Source organism: Acipenser ruthenus, chromosome 39 (genome assembly GCF_902713425.1).
Source record: "Acipenser ruthenus chromosome 39, fAciRut3.2 maternal haplotype, whole genome shotgun sequence".
NCBI classification, from domain to species: domain Eukaryota; kingdom Metazoa; phylum Chordata; class Actinopteri; order Acipenseriformes; family Acipenseridae; genus Acipenser; species Acipenser ruthenus.
This window is the reverse complement of record NC_081227.1, coordinates 8,272,029-8,286,276: the sequence shown is the minus strand read 5'-3', so window position 1 is coordinate 8,286,276 and position 14,248 is coordinate 8,272,029. Positions and strand designations below refer to the sequence as shown.

The following is a 14,248-nucleotide window of genomic DNA, read 5'->3' as shown; positions in this document are numbered from 1 at the left end:
GTTTACACTTTAAAATTCAAATCATTTTCTTTTGTGGTTGTTTTTAATAAACAAATTGAGAACATGGAGGTGCTGCTGGGATTCGAACCCAGGATCTCCTGTTTACTAGACAGGCACTTTAACCAACTAAGCCACAGCACCCTGGCCCTGCCTGCAGCTTGCTGAAGTGAAGGGCTTTGTTGCACAGTCCCAAGATCTGCCGGCCATGTAGAGGGATTTCCTAAGTGTCAGCCGGCTCCTGGCTTGCTGAAGTGAAGGGCTTTGTTGCAGTCCCAAGATCTGCCTTCCATTTGGAGGGATTTCCTAAGTTTGTCAGCCGGCTCCTGCTGACGCTCCAGTGGCGCAATCGGTTAGCGCGCGGTACTTATATAGCAGTATGTCTGCAGAGCAATGCCGAGGTTGTGAGTTCGAGGCTCACCTGGAGCACTTCCCTTTTCTCGGTCAGTTTATTCCAGTAGGTTTTGCTTCAACGATAATGTTCATCAAGTGTGAGATTTGGTAGAAAATAGGAATAAAATAATATCCGCACACGCAGACATACCTATATTTATGTATATATTTACAAGTCAAAAGACAGATAGATTGAATGAATGAATGAATGAATGAATATTTGAAAAAGCCTGAAAGGAGGTGTAAGAGTTTGCTTCTGATCACAAAATATGATTTTAGTGAAGGGGGAAGAAAAAGGGCTTGGAGATGCCAGGGATTGAGCCCGGGGCCTCATACATGCAAAGCATGAGCTCTACCACGGACAGCTGCCCACCAGTTTGATGCAATTGATCCCTTTCATTTCTGAGACAACTGCTCACGTTCCAGGGTTTCATCCTGAAATGTAGCTCTTCTTTGACAGCACGCAGCACGGCAGATGAGGTGGCCGAGTGGTTAAGGTGATGGACTGCTAATCCATTGTGCTCTGCACGTGTGGATTCGAATCCCATCCTCGTCGGCTTTTGGCACTTTTTCCTCCGTGGCCTCGGCTGTCCTTCCCTGTGCAGCTTTGACCTGCGTTTAGCTCTGTGGCACTACAGATAGCGCGTTGGACCGTGCTGAGCTGTGCTGCGTGGCGTGACTAAAAGGTTGTGGCTGAGTTCCAGCAGTCTCGCAAGATTTTCTCCTTCGTTTACACTTTAAAATTCAAATCATTTTCTTTTGTGGTTGTTTTTAATAAACAAATTGAGAACATGGAGGTGCTGCTGGGATTCGAACCCAGGATCTCCTGTTTACTAGACAGGCACTTTAACCAACTAAGCCACAGCACCCTGGCCCTGCCTGCAGCTTGCTGAAGTGAAGGGCTTTGTTGCACAGTCCCAAGATCTGCCGGCCATGTAGAGGGATTTCCTAAGTGTGTCAGCCGGCTCCTGGCTTGCTGAAGTGAAGGGCTTTGTTGCAGTCCCAAGATCTGCCTTCCATTTGGAGGGATTTCCTAAGTTTGTCAGCCGGCTCCTGCTGACGCTCCAGTGGCGCAATCGGTTAGCGCGCGGTACTTATATAGCAGTATGTCTGCAGAGCAATGCCGAGGTTGTGAGTTCGAGGCTCACCTGGAGCACTTCCCTTTTCTCGGTCAGTTTATTCCAGTAGGTTTTGCTTCAACGATAATGTTCATCAAGTGTGAGATTTGGTAGAAAATAGGAATAAAATAATATCCGCACACGCAGACATACCTATATTTATGTATATATTTACAAGTCAAAAGACAGATAGATTGAATGAATGAATGAATGAATGAATATTTGAAAAAGCCTGAAAGGAGGTGTAAGAGTTTGCTTCTGATCACAAAATATGATTTTAGTGAAGGGGGAAGAAAAAGGGCTTGGAGATGCCAGGGATTGAGCCCGGGGCCTCATACATGCAAAGCATGAGCTCTACCACGGACAGCTGCCCACCAGTTTGATGCAATTGATCCCTTTCATTTCTGAGACAACTGCTCACGTTCCAGGGTTTCATCCTGAAATGTAGCTCTTCTTTGACAGCACGCAGCACGGCAGATGAGGTGGCCGAGTGGTTAAGGCGATGGATTGCTAATCCATTGTGCTCTGCACGCGTGGGTTCGAATCCCATCCTCGTTGGCTTTTGGCACTTTTTCCTCCGTGGCCTCGGCTCTCCTTCCCTGTGCAGCTTTGACCTGCGTTTAGCTCTGTGGCACTACAGATAGCGTGTTGGACCGTGCTGAGCTGTGCTGCGTGGCGTGACTAAAAGGTTGTGGCTGAGTTCCAGCAGTCTCGCAAGATTTTCTCCTTCGTTTACACTTTAAAATTCAAATCATTTTCTTTTGTGGTTGTTTTTAATAAACAAATTGAGAACATGGAGGTGCTGCTGGGATTCGAACCCAGGATCTCCTGTTTACTAGACAGGCACTTTAACCAACTAAGCCACAGCACCCTGGCCCTGCCTGCCGCTTGCTGAAGTGAAGGGCTTTGTTGCACAGTCCCAAGATCTGCCGGCCATGTAGAGGGATTTCCTAAGTGTGTCAGCCGGCTCCTGGCTTGCTGAAGTGAAGGGCTTTGTTGCAGTCCCAAGATCTGCCTTCCATTTGGAGGGATTTCCTAAGTTTGTCAGCCGGCTCCTGCTGACGCTCCAGTGGCGCAATCGGTTAGCGCGCGGTACTTATATAGCAGTATGTCTGCAGAGCAATGCCGAGGTTGTGAGTTCGAGGCTCACCTGGAGCACTTCCCTTTTCTCGGTCAGTTTATTCCAGTAGGTTTTGCTTCAACGATAATGTTCATCAAGTGTGAGATTTGGTAGAAAATAGGAATAAAATAATATCCGCACACGCAGACATACCTATATTTATGTATATATTTACAAGTCAAAAGACAGATAGATTGAATGAATGAATGAATGAATGAATATTTGAAAAAGCCTGAAAGGAGGTGTAAGAGTTTGCTTCTGATCACAAAATATGATTTTAGTGAAGGGGGAAGAAAAAGGGCTTGGAGATGCCAGGGATTGAGCCCGGGGCCTCATACATGCAAAGCATGAGCTCTACCACGGACAGCTGCCCACCAGTTTGATGCAATTGATCCCTTTCATTTCTGAGACAACTGCTCACGTTCCAGGGTTTCATCCTGAAATGTAGCTCTTCTTTGACAGCACGCAGCACGGCAGATGAGGTGGCCGAGTGGTTAAGGCGATGGACTGCTAATCCATTGTGCTCTGCACGCGTGGGTTCGAATCCCATCCTCGTCGGCTTTTGGCACTTTTTCCTCCGTGGCCTCGGCTCTCCTTCCCTGTGCAGCTTTGACCTGCGTTTAGCTCTGTGGCACTACAGATAGCGCGTTGGACCGTGCTGAGCTGTGCTGCGTGGCGTGACTAAAAGGTTGTGGCTGAGTTCCAGCAGTCTCGCAAGATTTTCTCCTTCGTTTACACTTTAAAATTCAAATCATTTTCTTTTGTGGTTGTTTTTAATAAACAAATTGAGAACATGGAGGTGCTGCTGGGATTCGAACCCAGGATCTCCTGTTTACTAGACAGGCACTTTAACCAACTAAGCCACAGCACCCTGGCCCTGCCTGCAGCTTGCTGAAGTGAAGGGCTTTGTTGCACAGTCCCAAGATCTGCCGGCCATGTAGAGGGATTTCCTAAGTGTGTCAGCCGGCTCCTGGCTTGCTGAAGTGAAGGGCTTTGTTGCAGTCCCAAGATCTGCCTTCCATTTGGAGGGATTTCCTAAGTTTGTCAGCCGGCTCCTGCTGACGCTCCAGTGGCGCAATCGGTTAGCGCGCGGTACTTATATAGCAGTATGTCTGCAGAGCAATGCCGAGGTTGTGAGTTCGAGGCTCACCTGGAGCACTTCCCTTTTCTCGGTCACTTTATTCCAGTAGGTTTTGCTTCAACGATAATGTTCATCAAGTGTGAGATTTGGTAGAAAATAGGAATAAAATAATATCCGCACACGCAGACATACCTATATTTATGTATATATTTACAAGTCAAAAGACAGATAGATTGAATGAATGAATGAATGAATGAATATTTGAAAAAGCCTGAAAGGAGGTGTAAGAGTTTGCTTCTGATCACAAAATATGATTTTAGTGAAGGGGGAAGAAAAAGGGCTTGGAGATGCCAGGGATTGAGCCCGGGGCCTCATACATGCAAAGCATGAGCTCTACCACGGACAGCTGCCCACCAGTTTGATGCAATTGATCCCTTTCATTTCTGAGACAACTGCTCACGTTCCAGGGTTTCATCCTGAAATGTAGCTCTTCTTTGACAGCACGCAGCACGGCAGATGAGGTGGCCGAGTGGTTAAGGCGATGGACTGCTAATCCATTGTGCTCTGCACGCGTGGGTTCGAATCCCATCCTCGTTGGCTTTTGGCACTTTTTCCTCCGTGGCCTCGGCTCTCCTTCCCTGTGCAGCTTGGACCTGCGTTTAGCTCTGTGGCACTACAGATAGCGCGTTGGACCGTGCTGAGCTGTGCTGCGTGGCGTGACTAAAAGGTTGTGGCTGAGTTCCAGCAGTCTCGCAAGATTTTCTCCTTCGTTTACACTTTAAAATTCAAATCATTTTCTTTTGTGGTTGTTTTTAATAAACAAATTGAGAACATGGAGGTGCTGCTGGGATTCGAACCCAGGATCTCCTGTTTACTAGACAGGCACTTTAACCAACTAAGCCACAGCACCCTGGCCCTGCCTGCAGCTTGCTGAAGTGAAGGGCTTTGTTGCACAGTCCCAAGATCTGCCGGCCATGTAGAGGGATTTCCTAAGTGTGTCAGCCGGCTCCTGGCTTGCTGAAGTGAAGGGCTTTGTTGCAGTCCCAAGATCTGCCTTCCATTTGGAGGGATTTCCTAAGTTTGTCAGCCGGCTCCTGCTGACGCTCCAGTGGCGCAATCGGTTAGCGCGCGGTACTTATATAGCAGTATGTCTGCAGAGCAATGCCGAGGTTGTGAGTTCGAGGCTCACCTGGAGCACTTCCCTTTTCTCGGTCACTTTATTCCAGTAGGTTTTGCTTCAACGATAATGTTCATCAAGTGTGAGATTTGGTAGAAAATAGGAATAAAATAATATCCGCACACGCAGACATACCTATATTTATGTATATATTTACAAGTCAAAAGACAGATAGATTGAATGAATGAATGAATGAATGAATATTTGAAAAAGCCTGAAAGGAGGTGTAAGAGTTTGCTTCTGATCACAAAATATGATTTTAGTGAAGGGGGAAGAAAAAGGGCTTGGAGATGCCAGGGATTGAGCCCGGGGCCTCATACATGCAAAGCATGAGCTCTACCACGGACAGCTGCCCACCAGTTTGATGCAATTGATCCCTTTCATTTCTGAGACAACTGCTCACGTTCCAGGGTTTCATCCTGAAATGTAGCTCTTCTTTGACAGCACGCAGCACGGCAGATGAGGTGGCCGAGTGGTTAAGGCGATGGACTGCTAATCCATTGTGCTCTGCACGCGTGGGTTCGAATCCCATCCTCGTTGGCTTTTGGCACTTTTTCCTCCGTGGCCTCGGCTCTCCTTCCCTGTGCAGCTTGGACCTGCGTTTAGCTCTGTGGCACTACAGATAGCGCGTTGGACCGTGCTGAGCTGTGCTGCGTGGCGTGACTAAAAGGTTGTGGCTGAGTTCCAGCAGTCTCGCAAGATTTTCTCCTTCGTTTACACTTTAAAATTCAAATCATTTTCTTTTGTGGTTGTTTTTAATAAACAAATTGAGAACATGGAGGTGCTGCTGGGATTCGAACCCAGGATCTCCTGTTTACTAGACAGGCACTTTAACCAACTAAGCCACAGCACCCTGGCCCTGCCTGCAGCTTGCTGAAGTGAAGGGCTTTGTTGCACAGTCCCAAGATCTGCCGGCCATGTAGAGGGATTTCCTAAGTGTGTCAGCCGGCTCCTGGCTTGCTGAAGTGAAGGGCTTTGTTGCAGTCCCAAGATCTGCCTTCCATTTGGAGGGATTTCCTAAGTTTGTCAGCCGGCTCCTGCTGACGCTCCAGTGGCGCAATCGGTTAGCGCGCGGTACTTATATAGCAGTATGTCTGCAGAGCAATGCCGAGGTTGTGAGTTCGAGGCTCACCTGCAGCACTTCCCTTTTCTCGGTCACTTTATTCCAGTAGGTTTTGCTTCAACGATAATGTTCATCAAGTGTGAGATTTGGTAGAAAATAGGAATAAAATAATATCCGCACACGCAGACATACCTATATTTATGTATATATTTACAAGTCAAAAGACAGATAGATTGAATGAATGAATGAATGAATGAATATTTGAAAAAGCCTGAAAGGAGGTGTAAGAGTTTGCTTCTGATCACAAAATATGATTTTAGTGAAGGGGGAAGTAAAAGGGCTTGGAGTTGCCAGGGATTGAGCCCGGGGCCTCATACATGCAAAGCATGAGCTCTACCACGGACAGCTGCCCACCAGTTTGATGCAATTGATCCCTTTCATTTCTGAGACAACTGCTCACGTTCCAGGGTTTCATCCTGAAATGTAGCTCTTCTTTGACAGCACGCAGCACGGCAGATGAGGTGGCCGAGTGGTTAAGGCGATGGACTGCTAATCCATTGTGCTCTGCACGCGTGGGTTCGAATCCCATCCTCGTCGGCTTTTGGCACTTTTTCCTCCGTGGCCTCGGCTCTCCTTCCCTGTGCAGCTTTGACCTGCGTTTAGCTCTGTGGCACTACAGATAGCGCGTTGGACCGTGCTGAGCTGTGCTGCGTGGCGTGACTAAAAGGTTGTGGCTGAGTTCCAGCAGTCTCGCAAGATTTTCTCCTTCGTTTACACTTTAAAATTCAAATCATTTTCTTTTGTGGTTGTTTTTAATAAACAAATTGAGAACATGGAGGTGCTGCTGGGATTCGAACCCAGGATCTCCTGTTTACTAGACAGGCACTTTAACCAACTAAGCCACAGCACCCTGGCCCTGCCTGCCGCTTGCTGAAGTGAAGGGCTTTGTTGCACAGTCCCAAGATCTGCCGGCCATGTAGAGGGATTTCCTAAGTGTGTCAGCCGGCTCCTGGCTTGCTGAAGTGAAGGGCTTTGTTGCAGTCCCAAGATCTGCCTTCCATTTGGAGGGATTTCCTAAGTTTGTCAGCCGGCTCCTGCTGACGCTCCAGTGGCGCAATCGGTTAGCGCGCGGTACTTATATAGCAGTATGTCTGCAGAGCAATGCCGAGGTTGTGAGTTCGAGGCTCACCTGGAGCACTTCCCTTTTCTCGGTCACTTTATTCCAGTAGGTTTTGCTTCAACGATAATGTTCATCAAGTGTGAGATTTGGTAGAAAATAGGAATAAAATAATATCCGCACACGCAGACATACCTATATTTATGTATATATTTACAAGTCAAAAGACAGATAGATTGAATGAATGAATGAATGAATGAATATTTGAAAAAGCCTGAAAGGAGGTGTAAGAGTTTGCTTCTGATCACAAAATATGATTTTAGTGAAGGGGGAAGAAAAAGGGCTTGGAGATGCCAGGGATTGAGCCCGGGGCCTCATACATGCAAAGCATGAGCTCTACCACGGACAGCTGCCCACCAGTTTGATGCAATTGATCCCTTTCATTTCTGAGACAACTGCTCACGTTCCAGGGTTTCATCCTGAAATGTAGCTCTTCTTTGACAGCACGCAGCACGGCAGATGAGGTGGCCGAGTGGTTAAGGCGATGGACTGCTAATCCATTGTGCTCTGCACGCGTGGGTTCGAATCCCATCCTCGTCGGCTTTTGGCACTTTTTCCTCCGTGGCCTCGGCTCTCCTTCCCTGTGCAGCTTTGACCTGCGTTTAGCTCTGTGGCACTACAGATAGCGCGTTGGACCGTGCTGAGCTGTGCTGCGTGGCGTGACTAAAAGGTTGTGGCTGAGTTCCAGCAGTCTCGCAAGATTTTCTCCTTCGTTTACACTTTAAAATTCAAATCATTTTCTTTTGTGGTTGTTTTTAATAAACAAATTGAGAACATGGAGGTGCTGCTGGGATTCGAACCCAGGATCTCCTGTTTACTAGACAGGCACTTTAACCAACTAAGCCACAGCACCCTGGCCCTGCCTGCAGCTTGCTGAAGTGAAGGGCTTTGTTGCACAGTCCCAAGATCTGCCGGCCATGTAGAGGGATTTCCTAAGTGTCAGCCGGCTCCTGGCTTGCTGAAGTGAAGGGCTTTGTTGCAGTCCCAAGATCTGCCTTCCATTTGGAGGGATTTCCTAAGTTTGTCAGCCGGCTCCTGCTGACGCTCCAGTGGCGCAATCGGTTAGCGCGCGGTACTTATATAGCAGTATGTCTGCAGAGCAATGCCGAGGTTGTGAGTTCGAGGCTCACCTGCAGCACTTCCCTTTTCTCGGTCAGTTTATTCCAGTAGGTTTTGCTTCAACGATAATGTTCATCAAGTGTGAGATTTGGTAGAAAATAGGAATAAAATTATATCCGCACACGCAGACATACCTATATTTATGTATATATTTACAAGTCAAAAGACAGATAGATTGAATGAATGATGAATGAATGAATATTTGAAAAAGCCTGAAAGGAGGTGTAAGAGTTTGCTTCTGATCACAAAATATGATTTTAGTGAAGGGGGAAGTAAAAGGGCTTGGAGTTGCCAGGGATTGAGCCCGGGGCCTCATACATGCAAAGCATGAGCTCTACCACGGACAGCTGCCCACCAGTTTGATGCAATTGATCCCTTTCATTTCTGAGACAACTGCTCACGTTCCAGGGTTTCATCCTGAAATGTAGCTCTTCTTTGACAGCACGCAGCACGCAGCACGCAGCACGGCAGATGAGGTGGCCGAGTGGTTAAGGTGATGGATTGCTAATCCATTGTGCTCTGCACGCGTGGGTTCGAATCCCATCCTCGTTGGCTTTTGGCACTTTTTCCTCCGTGGCCTCGGCTCTCCTTCCCTGTGCAGCTTTGACCTGCGTTTAGCTCTGTGGCACTACAGATAGCGTGTTGGACCGTGCTGAGCTGTGCTGCGTGGCGTGACTAAAAGGTTGTGGCTGAGTTCCAGCAGTCTCGCAAGATTTTCTCCTTCGTTTACACTTTAAAATTCAAATCATTTTCTTTTGTGGTTGTTTTTAATAAACAAATTGAGAACATGGAGGTGCTGCTGGGATTCGAACCCAGGATCTCCTGTTTACTAGACAGGCACTTTAACCAACTAAGCCACAGCACCCTGGGCCTGCCTGCAGCTTGCTGAAGTGAAGGGCTTTGTTGCAGTCCCAAGATCTGCCTTCCATTTGGAGGGATTTCCTAAGTTTGTCAGCCGGCTCCTGCTGACGCTCCAGTGGCGCAATCGGTTAGCGCGCGGTACTTATATAGCAGTATGTCTGCAGAGCAATGCCGAGGTTGTGAGTTCGAGGCTCACCTGGAGCACTTCCCTTTTCTCGGTCAGTTTATTCCAGTAGGTTTTGCTTCAACGATAATGTTCATCAAGTGTGAGATTTGGTAGAAAATAGGAATAAAATAATATCCGCACACGCAGACATACCTATATTTATGTATATATTTACAAGTCAAAAGACAGATAGATTGAATGAATGAATGAATGAATGAATGAATATTTGAAAAAGCCTGAAAGGAGGTGTAAGAGTTTGCTTCTGATCACAAAATATGATTTTAGTGAAGGGGGAAGAAAAAGGGCTTGGAGATGCCAGGGATTGAGCCCGGGGCCTCATACATGCAAAGCATGAGCTCTACCACGGACAGCTGCCCACCAGTTTGATGCAATTGATCCCTTTCATTTCTGAGACAACTGCTCACGTTCCAGGGTTTCATCCTGAAATGTAGCTCTTCTTTGACAGCACGCAGCACGGCAGATGAGGTGGCCGAGTGGTTAAGGCGATGGACTGCTAATCCATTGTGCTCTGCACGCGTGGGTTCGAATCCCATCCTCGTCGGCTTTTGGCACTTTTTCCTCCGTGGCCTCGGCTCTCCTTCCCTGTGCAGCTTTGACCTGCGTTTAGCTCTGTGGCACTACAGATAGCGCGTTGGACCGTGCTGAGCTGTGCTGCGTGGCGTGACTAAAAGGTTGTGGCTGAGTTCCAGCAGTCTCGCAAGATTTTCTCCTTCGTTTACACTTTAAAATTCAAATCATTTTCTTTTGTGGTTGTTTTTAATAAACAAATTGAGAACATGGAGGTGCTGCTGGGATTCGAACCCAGGATCTCCTGTTTACTAGACAGGCACTTTAACCAACTAAGCCACAGCACCCTGGCCCTGCCTGCCGCTTGCTGAAGTGAAGGGCTTTGTTGCACAGTCCCAAGATCTGCCGGCCATGTAGAGGGATTTCCTAAGTGTGTCAGCCGGCTCCTGGCTTGCTGAAGTGAAGGGCTTTGTTGCAGTCCCAAGATCTGCCTTCCATTTGGAGGGATTTCCTAAGTTTGTCAGCCGGCTCCTGCTGACGCTCCAGTGGCGCAATCGGTTAGCGCGCGGTACTTATATAGCAGTATGTCTGCAGAGCAATGCCGAGGTTGTGAGTTCGAGGCTCACCTGGAGCACTTCCCTTTTCTCGGTCAGTTTATTCCAGTAGGTTTTGCTTCAACGATAATGTTCATCAAGTGTGAGATTTGGTAGAAAATAGGAATAAAATAATATCCGCACACGCAGACATACCTATATTTATGTATATATTTACAAGTCAAAAGACAGATAGATTGAATGAATGAATGAATGAATGAATATTTGAAAAAGCCTGAAAGGAGGTGTAAGAGTTTGCTTCTGATCACAAAATATGATTTTAGTGAAGGGGGAAGAAAAAGGGCTTGGAGATGCCAGGGATTGAGCCCGGGGCCTCATACATGCAAAGCATGAGCTCTACCACGGACAGCTGCCCACCAGTTTGATGCAATTGATCCCTTTCATTTCTGAGACAACTGCTCACGTTCCAGGGTTTCATCCTGAAATGTAGCTCTTCTTTGACAGCACGCAGCACGGCAGATGAGGTGGCCGAGTGGTTAAGGCGATGGACTGCTAATCCATTGTGCTCTGCACGCGTGGGTTCGAATCCCATCCTCGTCGGCTTTTGGCACTTTTTCCTCCGTGGCCTCGGCTCTCCTTCCCTGTGCAGCTTTGACCTGCGTTTAGCTCTGTGGCACTACAGATAGCGCGTTGGACCGTGCTGAGCTGTGCTGCGTGGCGTGACTAAAAGGTTGTGGCTGAGTTCCAGCAGTCTCGCAAGATTTTCTCCTTCGTTTACACTTTAAAATTCAAATCATTTTCTTTTGTGGTTGTTTTTAATAAACAAATTGAGAACATGGAGGTGCTGCTGGGATTCGAACCCAGGATCTCCTGTTTACTAGACAGGCACTTTAACCAACTAAGCCACAGCACCCTGGCCCTGCCTGCAGCTTGCTGAAGTGAAGGGCTTTGTTGCACAGTCCCAAGATCTGCCGGCCATGTAGAGGGATTTCCTAAGTGTGTCAGCCGGCTCCTGGCTTGCTGAAGTGAAGGGCTTTGTTGCAGTCCCAAGATCTGCCTTCCATTTGGAGGGATTTCCTAAGTTTGTCAGCCGGCTCCTGCTGACGCTCCAGTGGCGCAGTCGGTTAGCGCGCGATACTTATATAGCAGTATGTCTGCAAAGCAATGCCGAGGTTGTGAGTTCGAGGCTCACCTGGAGCACTTCCCTTTTCTCGGTCAGTTTATTCCAGTAGGTTTTGCTTCAACGATAATGTTCATCAAGTGTGAGATTTGGTAGAAAATAGGAATAAAATAATATCCGCACACGCAGACATACCTATATTTATGTATATATTTACAAGTCAAAAGACAGATAGATTGAATGGATGAATGAATGAATGAATATTTGAAAAAGCCTGAAAGGAGGTGTAAGAGTTTGCTTCTGATCACAAAATATGATTTTAGTGAAGGGGGAAGAAAAAGGGCTTGGAGATGCCAGGGATTGAGCCCGGGGCCTCATACATGCAAAGCATGAGCTCTACCACGGACAGCTGCCCACCAGTTTGATGCAATTGATCCCTTTCATTTCTGAGACAACTGCTCACGTTCCAGGGTTTCATCCTGAAATGTAGCTCTTCTTTGACAGCACGCAGCACGCAGCACGCAGCACGGCAGATGAGGTGGCCGAGTGGTTAAGGTGATGGATTGCTAATCCATTGTGCTCTGCACGCGTGGGTTCGAATCCCATCCTCGTTGGCTTTTGGCACTTTTTCCTCCGTGGCCTCGGCTCTCCTTCCCTGTGCAGCTTTGACCTGCGTTTAGCTCTGTGGCACTACAGATAGCGTGTTGGACCGTGCTGAGCTGTGCTGCGTGGCGTGACTAAAAGGTTGTGGCTGAGTTCCAGCAGTCTCGCAAGATTTTCTCCTTCGTTTACACTTTAAAATTCAAATCATTTTCTTTTGTGGTTGTTTTTAATAAACAAATTGAGAACATGGAGGTGCTGCTGGGATTCGAACCCAGGATCTCCTGTTTACTAGACAGGCACTTTAACCAACTAAGCCACAGCACCCTGGGCCTGCCTGCAGCTTGCTGAAGTGAAGGGCTTTGTTGCAGTCCCAAGATCTGCCTTCCATTTGGAGGGATTTCCTAAGTTTGTCAGCCGGCTCCTGCTGACGCTCCAGTGGCGCAATCGGTTAGCGCGCGGTACTTATATAGCAGTATGTCTGCAGAGCAATGCCGAGGTTGTGAGTTCGAGGCTCACCTGGAGCACTTCCCTTTTCTCGGTCAGTTTATTCCAGTAGGTTTTGCTTCAACGATAATGTTCATCAAGTGTGAGATTTGGTAGAAAATAGGAATAAAATAATATCCGCACACGCAGACATACCTATATTTATGTATATATTTACAAGTCAAAAGACAGATAGATTGAATGAATGAATGAATGAATGAATGAATATTTGAAAAAGCCTGAAAGGAGGTGTAAGAGTTTGCTTCTGATCACAAAATATGATTTTAGTGAAGGGGGAAGAAAAAGGGCTTGGAGATGCCAGGGATTGAGCCCGGGGCCTCATACATGCAAAGCATGAGCTCTACCACGGACAGCTGCCCACCAGTTTGATGCAATTGATCCCTTTCATTTCTGAGACAACTGCTCACGTTCCAGGGTTTCATCCTGAAATGTAGCTCTTCTTTGACAGCACGCAGCACGGCAGATGAGGTGGCCGAGTGGTTAAGGCGATGGACTGCTAATCCATTGTGCTCTGCACGCGTTGGTTCGAATCCCATCCTCGTCGGCTTTTGGCACTTTTTCCTCCGTGGCCTCGGCTCTCCTTCCCTGTGCAGCTTTGACCTGCGTTTAGCTCTGTGGCACTACAGATAGCGCGTTGGACCGTGCTGAGCTGTGCTGCGTGGCGTGACTGAAAGGTTGTGGCTGAGTTCCAGCAGTCTCGCAAGATTTTCTCCTTCGTTTACACTTTAAAATTCAAATCATTTTCTTTTGTGGTTTTTTTTAATAAACAAATTGAGAACATGGAGGTGCTGCTGGGATTCGAACCCAGGATCTCCTGTTTACTAGACAGGCACTTTAACCAACTAAGCCACAGCACCCTGGCCCTGCCTGCCGCTTGCTGAAGTGAAGGGCTTTGTTGCACAGTCCCAAGATCTGCCTGCCATGTAGAGGGATTTCCTAAGTGTGTCAGCCGGCTCCTGGCTTGCTGAAGTGAAGGGCTTTGTTGCAGTCCCAAGATCTGCCTTCCATTTGGAGGGATTTCCTAAGTTTGTCAGCCGGCTCCTGCTGACGCTCCAGTGGCGCAATCGGTTAGCGCGCGGTACTTATATAGCAGTATGTCTGCAGAGCAATGCCGAGGTTGTGAGTTCGAGGCTCACCTGGAGCACTTCCCTTTTCTCGGTCAGTTTATTCCAGTAGGTTTTGCTTCAACGATAATGTTCATCAAGTGTGAGATTTGATAGAAAATAGGAATAAAATAATATCCGCACACGCAGACATACCTATATTTATGTATATATTTACAAGTCAAAAGACAGATAGATTGAATGAATGAATGAATGAATGAATATTTGAAAATGCCTGAAAGGAGGTGTAAGAGTTTGCTTCTGATCACAAAATATGATTTTAGTGAAGGGGGAAGAAAAAGGGCTTGGAGATGCCAGGGATTGAGCCCGGGGCCTCATACATGCAAAGCATGAGCTCTACCACGGACAGCTGCCCACCAGTTTGATGCAATTGATCCCTTTCATTTCTGAGACAACTGCTCACGTTCCAGGGTTTCATCCTGAAATGTAGCTCTTCTTTGACAGCACGCAGCACGGCAGATGAGGTGGCCGAGTGGTTAAGGCGATGGACTGCTAATCCATTGTGCTCTGCACGCGTGGGTTCGAATCCCATCCTCGTCGGCT

At 47.4% G+C, this 14,248-nt stretch overlaps 1 protein-coding gene and 39 non-coding genes across 40 annotated transcripts in view; 27 read left to right on the top strand and 13 right to left on the bottom strand.

Moving 5' to 3' along the window:
• Nucleotides 1–14,248, top strand: part of LOC131707274 (uncharacterized) — a 118,379-nt gene that overhangs the window by 90,349 nt on the left and 13,782 nt on the right. The window lies entirely within an intron of this gene.
• trnat-agu (transfer RNA threonine (anticodon AGU)) lies at nt 68–141 on the bottom strand. Its single transcript has one exon. It is a non-coding gene; the product is annotated as a tRNA-Thr (tRNA).
• On the top strand, nt 332–426 carry trnai-uau (transfer RNA isoleucine (anticodon UAU)). The gene is made up of 2 exons: nt 332–369; nt 391–426. It is a non-coding gene; the product is annotated as a tRNA-Ile (tRNA).
• On the top strand, nt 865–946 carry trnas-gcu (transfer RNA serine (anticodon GCU)). Its single transcript has one exon. It is a non-coding gene; the product is annotated as a tRNA-Ser (tRNA).
• trnat-agu (transfer RNA threonine (anticodon AGU)) lies at nt 1,186–1,259 on the bottom strand. The gene has a single exon. It is a non-coding gene; the product is annotated as a tRNA-Thr (tRNA).
• trnai-uau (transfer RNA isoleucine (anticodon UAU)) lies at nt 1,452–1,546 on the top strand. The gene is made up of 2 exons: nt 1,452–1,489; nt 1,511–1,546. It is a non-coding gene; the product is annotated as a tRNA-Ile (tRNA).
• Nucleotides 1,985–2,066, top strand: trnas-gcu (transfer RNA serine (anticodon GCU)). Its single transcript has one exon. It is a non-coding gene; the product is annotated as a tRNA-Ser (tRNA).
• Nucleotides 2,306–2,379, bottom strand: trnat-agu (transfer RNA threonine (anticodon AGU)). Its single transcript has one exon. It is a non-coding gene; the product is annotated as a tRNA-Thr (tRNA).
• On the top strand, nt 2,572–2,666 carry trnai-uau (transfer RNA isoleucine (anticodon UAU)). Its single transcript has 2 exons — nt 2,572–2,609; nt 2,631–2,666. It is a non-coding gene; the product is annotated as a tRNA-Ile (tRNA).
• trnas-gcu (transfer RNA serine (anticodon GCU)) lies at nt 3,105–3,186 on the top strand. The gene has a single exon. It is a non-coding gene; the product is annotated as a tRNA-Ser (tRNA).
• Nucleotides 3,426–3,499, bottom strand: trnat-agu (transfer RNA threonine (anticodon AGU)). Its single transcript has one exon. It is a non-coding gene; the product is annotated as a tRNA-Thr (tRNA).
• trnai-uau (transfer RNA isoleucine (anticodon UAU)) lies at nt 3,692–3,786 on the top strand. Its single transcript has 2 exons — nt 3,692–3,729; nt 3,751–3,786. It is a non-coding gene; the product is annotated as a tRNA-Ile (tRNA).
• trnas-gcu (transfer RNA serine (anticodon GCU)) lies at nt 4,225–4,306 on the top strand. Its single transcript has one exon. It is a non-coding gene; the product is annotated as a tRNA-Ser (tRNA).
• On the bottom strand, nt 4,546–4,619 carry trnat-agu (transfer RNA threonine (anticodon AGU)). Its single transcript has one exon. It is a non-coding gene; the product is annotated as a tRNA-Thr (tRNA).
• On the top strand, nt 4,812–4,906 carry trnai-uau (transfer RNA isoleucine (anticodon UAU)). Its single transcript has 2 exons — nt 4,812–4,849; nt 4,871–4,906. It is a non-coding gene; the product is annotated as a tRNA-Ile (tRNA).
• On the top strand, nt 5,345–5,426 carry trnas-gcu (transfer RNA serine (anticodon GCU)). The gene has a single exon. It is a non-coding gene; the product is annotated as a tRNA-Ser (tRNA).
• Nucleotides 5,666–5,739, bottom strand: trnat-agu (transfer RNA threonine (anticodon AGU)). The gene has a single exon. It is a non-coding gene; the product is annotated as a tRNA-Thr (tRNA).
• trnai-uau (transfer RNA isoleucine (anticodon UAU)) lies at nt 5,932–6,026 on the top strand. The gene is made up of 2 exons: nt 5,932–5,969; nt 5,991–6,026. It is a non-coding gene; the product is annotated as a tRNA-Ile (tRNA).
• Nucleotides 6,465–6,546, top strand: trnas-gcu (transfer RNA serine (anticodon GCU)). The gene has a single exon. It is a non-coding gene; the product is annotated as a tRNA-Ser (tRNA).
• trnat-agu (transfer RNA threonine (anticodon AGU)) lies at nt 6,786–6,859 on the bottom strand. The gene has a single exon. It is a non-coding gene; the product is annotated as a tRNA-Thr (tRNA).
• Nucleotides 7,052–7,146, top strand: trnai-uau (transfer RNA isoleucine (anticodon UAU)). The gene is made up of 2 exons: nt 7,052–7,089; nt 7,111–7,146. It is a non-coding gene; the product is annotated as a tRNA-Ile (tRNA).
• trnas-gcu (transfer RNA serine (anticodon GCU)) lies at nt 7,585–7,666 on the top strand. Its single transcript has one exon. It is a non-coding gene; the product is annotated as a tRNA-Ser (tRNA).
• trnat-agu (transfer RNA threonine (anticodon AGU)) lies at nt 7,906–7,979 on the bottom strand. The gene has a single exon. It is a non-coding gene; the product is annotated as a tRNA-Thr (tRNA).
• trnai-uau (transfer RNA isoleucine (anticodon UAU)) lies at nt 8,170–8,264 on the top strand. Its single transcript has 2 exons — nt 8,170–8,207; nt 8,229–8,264. It is a non-coding gene; the product is annotated as a tRNA-Ile (tRNA).
• Nucleotides 8,716–8,797, top strand: trnas-gcu (transfer RNA serine (anticodon GCU)). Its single transcript has one exon. It is a non-coding gene; the product is annotated as a tRNA-Ser (tRNA).
• On the bottom strand, nt 9,037–9,110 carry trnat-agu (transfer RNA threonine (anticodon AGU)). Its single transcript has one exon. It is a non-coding gene; the product is annotated as a tRNA-Thr (tRNA).
• On the top strand, nt 9,216–9,310 carry trnai-uau (transfer RNA isoleucine (anticodon UAU)). The gene is made up of 2 exons: nt 9,216–9,253; nt 9,275–9,310. It is a non-coding gene; the product is annotated as a tRNA-Ile (tRNA).
• trnas-gcu (transfer RNA serine (anticodon GCU)) lies at nt 9,753–9,834 on the top strand. Its single transcript has one exon. It is a non-coding gene; the product is annotated as a tRNA-Ser (tRNA).
• trnat-agu (transfer RNA threonine (anticodon AGU)) lies at nt 10,074–10,147 on the bottom strand. Its single transcript has one exon. It is a non-coding gene; the product is annotated as a tRNA-Thr (tRNA).
• On the top strand, nt 10,340–10,434 carry trnai-uau (transfer RNA isoleucine (anticodon UAU)). Its single transcript has 2 exons — nt 10,340–10,377; nt 10,399–10,434. It is a non-coding gene; the product is annotated as a tRNA-Ile (tRNA).
• trnas-gcu (transfer RNA serine (anticodon GCU)) lies at nt 10,873–10,954 on the top strand. Its single transcript has one exon. It is a non-coding gene; the product is annotated as a tRNA-Ser (tRNA).
• On the bottom strand, nt 11,194–11,267 carry trnat-agu (transfer RNA threonine (anticodon AGU)). Its single transcript has one exon. It is a non-coding gene; the product is annotated as a tRNA-Thr (tRNA).
• On the top strand, nt 11,460–11,554 carry trnai-uau (transfer RNA isoleucine (anticodon UAU)). Its single transcript has 2 exons — nt 11,460–11,497; nt 11,519–11,554. It is a non-coding gene; the product is annotated as a tRNA-Ile (tRNA).
• Nucleotides 12,007–12,088, top strand: trnas-gcu (transfer RNA serine (anticodon GCU)). Its single transcript has one exon. It is a non-coding gene; the product is annotated as a tRNA-Ser (tRNA).
• trnat-agu (transfer RNA threonine (anticodon AGU)) lies at nt 12,328–12,401 on the bottom strand. Its single transcript has one exon. It is a non-coding gene; the product is annotated as a tRNA-Thr (tRNA).
• trnai-uau (transfer RNA isoleucine (anticodon UAU)) lies at nt 12,507–12,601 on the top strand. Its single transcript has 2 exons — nt 12,507–12,544; nt 12,566–12,601. It is a non-coding gene; the product is annotated as a tRNA-Ile (tRNA).
• Nucleotides 13,044–13,125, top strand: trnas-gcu (transfer RNA serine (anticodon GCU)). The gene has a single exon. It is a non-coding gene; the product is annotated as a tRNA-Ser (tRNA).
• trnat-agu (transfer RNA threonine (anticodon AGU)) lies at nt 13,365–13,438 on the bottom strand. The gene has a single exon. It is a non-coding gene; the product is annotated as a tRNA-Thr (tRNA).
• trnai-uau (transfer RNA isoleucine (anticodon UAU)) lies at nt 13,631–13,725 on the top strand. Its single transcript has 2 exons — nt 13,631–13,668; nt 13,690–13,725. It is a non-coding gene; the product is annotated as a tRNA-Ile (tRNA).
• trnas-gcu (transfer RNA serine (anticodon GCU)) lies at nt 14,164–14,245 on the top strand. Its single transcript has one exon. It is a non-coding gene; the product is annotated as a tRNA-Ser (tRNA).